Here is a 7,249-nt window from a genome sequence, read left to right as displayed (position 1 = left end):
CTTGGTGGAACAGTATATGTGAAGAAGCCGTAATACAATCTTACAAAGCCTTGAAATTGTATAGAAATGATTCAACAGAATATAATTACATCAACTATAAAAGATTAGATGCTTTAAAAAAACGCACTATAAAGGAGCAAAAAAGAATCAGTTTGAATGGTTTTTGCAATAGTTTCAATAGAACTACACCCATCAGTAAAATTTGGAATCTCATTAAAAAGTTTAAGGGTATCAGAATTGGTAATAAATCATATAGGGATGAATTTGTAGAGCCACTTTTAGATAAGTTATCAGATAGTAACAATTTACTAGACCCAAATTCATTAGACAATTATTTTAATATTAACAATGAAAATCCTCAATCTAAATTTTTATTGGATTCTTTTTCATGGTCTGAACTTTTAATGAGTATACAATCTAGAAGAAATACTAGTCCTGGTTTAGATGATTTTCCATATTTATTAATAAAACATCTATCTGAATCTGTACAAAAGATATTTTTGAATGTTCTTAATAATCTATGGCATATAAAACTCATACCAAGTTCATGGCAAACTCAATGTGTAATACCTATATTAAAACCAGATAAGTCACCTGAACAGATCAGTTCTTATCGTCCAATCTCGTTATCATCATGTATTGGAAAAATATTTGAAAATATGGTGAAATCTCGACTTGACTGGTATGCAGAATCCAATAATGTCATTCCACACATTCAATATGGATTTCGCAGAGGAAGAAGTTGTGTTGATAGCTTCATTTCTCTCATATCGGATCTGAAAAATGCAAAAAACAATAAATTACACACAGTTTGTGTATTTCTAGATGTGCAAGGTGCATTTGACAGTGTGGATCCTGGCATACTGGTGAAGGTACTCAGTAATTCTGGTATACCTGGACAATAATTTGTATACTTGTGAGATATGTAAATATGTTAATATTAAAAATGTAAATATACTTCAATTTGCAGATGATTTAGTGTTGTATAGTTCAGATTTAAATTTAACAGTAGCCATTGAAAATGTTAACACTGTAAGGCAGTTAAATAATTGTTATCAACACACATTAAAATTAAAAATAAATGCTGGCAAAAGTAATTTAATGCTATTTGGAAAGGACACACCAGTAGTGGATGTTGTCTATAATGGTGATGTCATTCAAAGAGTCACCTCACACAAATTTTTAGGTATTATCATTGACCAGAAATTGTCATTTGAAGAACATATTAAATATGTATCTAGAAATGCATTAAATGGTGTTAACATTTTAAGATGTCTAGCAGGTGTTACATGGGGTGCAGATCCCTAAATACTTTCATTATTATATAAATCTATGTATGAAGTCACTTTGATTACAGTTCTTTAGCTTATTTAAACAGCACTCATGTACATAAATTGGATATATTGCAGAACAGAGCTTTGAGGATCATATCAGGAGCAATGTGTTGGTTGGAGCGACTCCCATAAGGGCCATGGAAGTCGAAATAAATATTATGCCATTGATATTGAGACGACTTATGCTTGCAGAAAGATACTGCCTGAAACTATTATCATCAAATAATACATACTCATTCATACAGTTGTATCACTCATCCTATTACGATTTTATCAAATTCAATCGAAAATAATTCAGATTTACTGGCTTTTATAGAAGAAAATAACAAGTATTATACAATCTACACTGATGGCAGTAAAGGCACTAAACTAATTATATTATTTATTTAATTAAAGATACTGTCTTGCGGTTGCATAAAAAAGATATAACTGTTGCCTTTATGTGGGTACCCTCACATAAAGGTATTTACTGGTAACGAAAAAGCAGACAAAGCTGCATATGAAGGGATTAACACTCTTAATGTCAGAAATGTGTTACAGGTTCCTATGACTGATTATTATTATTATATCAATAACTCGATAAAAAATTTATGGACAACATTATGGGAAGAAGATCAAAAATTGAAAGGAAAATGGTATGGTAGTATACAGGAAAATTTACTGATAAGACCCTGGTATGATGAGTTGAATACTAGCTGTATCGTGAGTCGTGAGTTCGTTACCACAATCAACAGATTGCGCTTTGGGCATAACACTGCACCCGCACACCTCGCTAAACTTAATATTATAGCTAACAATATTTGCTCTTTCTGTAATAATAACGAGATCGCAGATATCAATCATATCTTTTTTAAATGCCAAAACCAAATATTCATTTTTAATAGACTAATATTGGCAAGTGAAATAATGGAAATTAGTGATCCCTCCCGCCGCCAGTTGTGTGATTTGCTCAAAAACAAAAAGTGTTATAGTGCATTATATAAATACATCAAGAATACCGTGGGGAAGATTTAAGAAAACAAGTGAAACGATAGAATTAGTGACCGTAAATAAGACTTGGCTTAAAGGTCTCGTTACCAGGCCATAAAATTTTTATTATAAAAAAAAAGAAGATGTACGGTTTGTTTACGAATTTGAATACATTACACAAAATTTTATATCATTTTTTTAATACTTAGACGCAACTCTGGCAGCTAAAATCACTTGGAGGTGTTCCAATCAAGGTACAGAGTACCTACATAATCAGTATCATCGAATTTGGGCCTAGGTTTCTAAATCGTTACCATTCTAACCTCAAAACTTTAACCATGAATATCTCCATAACCATGGGGCTCCGCAGGTTGGGGATGGCATAGGAGGCCTCACACACACAGACATATAATACTATATACAAGAGGTTAACATATATACTATAAGGTATGGAGGGGAGAATCTTATTTATAATTTTCACTTATTATCAGAAATAAATTTCCCTTAAATTTTGACGACAAAGCTGGTTGGGAGGGTAGAGAGTAGGGAGTTAAGGTAAAAGCCAAGGCGAAGAAGGGATTGAACACTGAATATTAGCATAGTGCCTGCCAGTTTTTTCTTATAATATAGCCAATCAGTAGTCCAGGATTTCAAAAGGTGGGAGTACGCAAGAGCTTTTAGGTTATGGGCTGAGATGTTAGGATGCTGAAAAGGTCCGCAGAAGATAGCACCTTTTGCACAAGAGTCAGCAGTTTCATTAACCACTATACCACAATGACTAGGTATCCATATAAGTACAATGTGAATATTTTTTTAACTTCACCTAAACAAAGCTTCTCATATTTTTAAAATTGTATTATGTTTTTCTTGGATCGTAACTCTGATCAGGTTGTGGCACTCAGCATACAAAACAGCTTCCAGGATTGCAAAAGCTTCACCTGAAAATACGGAGGTCAAAGGAGGAAGTTTATAACTCAATACTATTTTGAATGAAGGGACTTACGAAGGGATTACATTCAGACGCACCGATGCACTCATTACTGGGAAACTTGGAGGCATCAGTATACATCGGTAACCAACCCTGCCAGTCTTTTGAATTTTTTTCCTGAAAACAGATGGAAGCTTGGGGGGATTCTTTTTCAATTCCAAAGTTTAAAATTATTTTAGGATCAAAAATGAGGGATTCGTAACTATTTAAAAATAAGGGATTACTAGGGAAACTTTCAACGGGATTAGGAACGTACGTAGTCATATGGATTACTGTATGATTGTTCTGGATCCCTTTACCAAATCAGCTGCTGGAAAATTAAACAAAATTCAGTATAGGTGCCTAAGAATCATTCTAGGTGCAATGAAATCCTCCCCTACTAATGCTTTGCAGGTTGAGTGTGTTGATCCTCCTCTACACATCCGCCGGCAGTATTTATGTGACCGCTTTGTTAGCAAGATGTTACAGATATCATCCCACCCTCTTTGGCATCGATTAACCCGACTATCACATGCTCCTTGCACCCGCAACTCCTCTTCCTATCTGCTCGATAGTTATCTAAAGTACACCAGCCTCCCTAACCCCATGATATCTTTTCCAACAAATCCCCTATATTCTACTCCTTATAAAGCCCTGGTATACAAACCTCCCATCATTACAGACCTTGGTCTGATCAAAGGAGCCCCAGATACCAACATCAAATTACAAAGCTATATTAATCAAAATTGGTCAAATCATCTTCTTATTTACACTGACGCATCAAAGCTGTCTCCAGATGGCTGTGTTGGTGCTGCCTGTTGGGTTCCTCGGTATAGAGTTATCCTGAAATTTAAATGTCCTCCCGAGTCTTCAGTGTTCACAGGAGAGGCCACAGCTCTATTGGAAGCAATCCTCCCATTTGCACACTCCCATAACATACAACAGACAGCTATTTTGACAGACTCTTTAAGTTGTTTAATGTCCATTAAAGAGAACCCATTTCGTAGCAAATCACGTTTTCTTATTATACTAAAAATCAGGGAGACTCTGCTCTCTTGTAATCAAAAAGGATTGTCTATCATACTAGTTTGGATTCCTAGCCACTCAGGTCTCCCAGGGAACGAGACTGCTGATTCATGTGCCAAAGCAGCTGTTGAGTCAGGTTCTCTAGATCATTTTAAAAATTCAGCTCAGGATCTTTGTTCTCTTGCAAAGATATATCTGGACAGAACGCGGAAGACATTTTGGAATGACTCCAAATCGGTTAAGGGTAAGTTTTATGCTTCCATCCAACCAAACATACCAAGACAACCCTGGTTTTGTTATTATCGAAATGCAAATCGCTGGATTACATCTACAATCTCGCGTCTGCGTCTTGGACATGCTTGCACCCCTGTTCATCTAGCCAAGCTCCGGATTAGGGATCACTCTATCTGTGAGTGTGGCTTGTAGTGTGGTGAAGGCACTGTATCTCACATACTATTTAATTGTCCCAAACCAACTTATCCTCTTTATGACATTCTACCCCCTAAAGTCCCCCGTCCTTTAAGTGTTTGTTAATGTTTGTTAATGTCTGTGTTTAGTCCATATTGTAGATTTTTATGTAAATATATAGAAAGCAATAGAATTAAAGTGTAATGTATAAAAATTATTCATAAATAGTAAACAGTATTTAATAATGCTTTTATTCATATTTGTGTTGTCTGTGCTGTCTCAAAACTAACAATCCAATTTCAACTATTTTTTTTATGCATATTCAAAATTAGCTTAATTATTATTTTTACCGATCAATCTCCTTCGTGTCTTCTCCATCTACACGACACTGGCGAAGTACCTTGTGCCCAGTTGACATAAATAAAAGCCATAACAAGAGGAAAAAAAAAACTTGTAAACAAAACCTTTTGCGGCTTTTTATCAAATAATGCCGCGTTGCGTAGCGGTAGGTTGCAATAACAATGGAAACCATTCATTTCCCAAAGATATACAAATAAAAAAACTTTGGGAAAAGGCTACCAAAATACGCAATTTTAAAGCATCCAAAAATTCTAGGTTGTGTTCAAATCATTTCACAGAAGCAGACTTTCAAAGCATAAGTTCAGCTACAGGTTCGTATCTTTGTTCTCCTATTTATACATTTTTGTTTATGCAAGGAAGATACTACTCTCTATCGAGAGTGTTTATGTGTAACCTTAGAAGTATTAAAGATATTTATACTTTCAGGATTGCCTCCACTTCATCGATTTTTAAAAAAGACTGAAATTCCAACGGTTTTTGTGTGGAACAAAACAGCCTCCTCAACTGCAATTGCAAGGGAGCAGCGATATTTTCGCCGTAGTTCTAGAAAAGAATAATATAAATAACTACAACTACTGTTCAATGCTCACCAGTTTCAGCAAATCAAACAATTTCAACTCAAACACCTCACATATTCAGACTTTTTACATGACTAGAAAACTATTTTATACAGGACTAGAAAACATGCATAAGTTTCTCTTGGTACTATCGACACTACTACCCATGGCAAATCATTTACCATAATCATTTTGAGGTAGCCAAGTAGTTAATGTTTCTATTGAAGATCAGTTCTGTTTAACATTAATTAAATTAAGAAGGAACAAACCAGACTGTGAGCTTTCAAAAATATTTGGCATTAGCACAACTGAAGTTGGTAACGTATTTATTACATGGGTAAATTTTATGTTTGAGCTATGGTCTAAAGTAAATATCTGGCCAAGCCGTGCCTTGGTTGATTACTACATGCCTAAATTATTTAAACAACATCATTCATCTACAAGAGTAGTTGTCGATGGCACAGAGATACCTATTGCTAAACCTAAAAATCGTATTTCTCAACAAGCCACATTTAGTAGTTATAAGCATCATAACACAATAAAATTTTTAGTAGGCATAACACCAGGTGGCCTCATATCATTCTGTTCTGAGGGATATGGAGGTTCTACTAGTGATCGTCAAATAACAGAACGAAGTTCACTTTTAGACCTATGTGAAGAAAAAGATGCAATTATGGCAGATCGAGGCTTCAATGTTCAAGATTTATTTATAAATAAAAATGTATCAATTTATACTCCAACATTTCTGAAAGGTTTGACTCAACTGCCTGGCATAAAATTAAAGCATGATCACCAACTAGCAAAACGCCGCATACACATAGAACGCCTTATAGGATTAACAAAAACTTTCAAAATATTAAAATCAGATATAAATGCTTTCTATGTTCCGTTGTTGTCTAGAATATTTTTTATTTGTGTAATGCTATGTAATTTTAAAGAAGGAATTGTTAAGTAAAAATATACTATGCTGTCTTATTCATGCTAATCTAAATGTTTTGGAGACAGGCTAACTTCAAACTGTGTAGTGGGTGGAAAAAACTTCCAGAAACTGTTGAAAAGTGCAGATTCAGTAATTATTGTTACAGTTGTTTATGATATTTTTATTTGGATAAATCTATGTAATTTGTTGTACAGGAATTGTTAAATAAAAAAATGTCTATTATCATGCTGTATTTTTTATTATCTCCAAATAATTCTTGTACATATACTTATTTAAAATATTTGGCATAGAAATTATCAAGAGATAATAACATTTCATCAATAAATGACTGATCCCTTTCAACAAAAATTACTATCATTTCCACAAAAGTAAAAACAATCAAGTTACAATATTTTCTGCCAGGGCAGTACATCTGCCCTTGAATTTGATAGTAGCATGGAGACCCTTTTTCAATTTTAAATCTCCATCATGGCATACTAAATATGGCACAGTTACACTAGTGATTTTCTGCAATCTGCTGCTATATGGACACTTGACTTCTATTATGGTCTCATCACCAAGGATGCCATCAGGTGATGCACCTAAATATGGACGTTCACTTGAAATGAACAAGCCACATTCGAAGACCTGTAAATTTGTTTCCTCCATATATTGTTGAAGGGCCACTTTTTCATTAATTATTCCATGA

The 7,249-nt window shown here is 34.3% G+C and overlaps 1 long non-coding RNA gene across 1 annotated transcript; it reads right to left on the bottom strand.

Annotated features, from left to right (window-relative positions):
- Nucleotides 1–556: 556 nt before the first annotated feature.
- LOC123718371 lies at nt 557–1,022 on the bottom strand. Its single transcript, XR_006755016.1, has 2 exons — nt 959–1,022; nt 557–776 (listed from the first exon to the last, which is right to left on the bottom strand). It is a non-coding gene; the product is annotated as an uncharacterized LOC123718371 (long non-coding RNA).
- Between the last annotated feature and the right edge of the window lie 6,227 nt (nt 1,023–7,249).

The sequence above is a fragment of the Pieris brassicae genome, chromosome W (genome assembly GCF_905147105.1).
Source record: "Pieris brassicae chromosome W, ilPieBrab1.1, whole genome shotgun sequence".
Taxonomy (NCBI): Eukaryota; Metazoa; Arthropoda; class Insecta; order Lepidoptera; family Pieridae; genus Pieris; species Pieris brassicae.
This window is presented reverse-complemented; position numbering and strand designations above follow the sequence as displayed.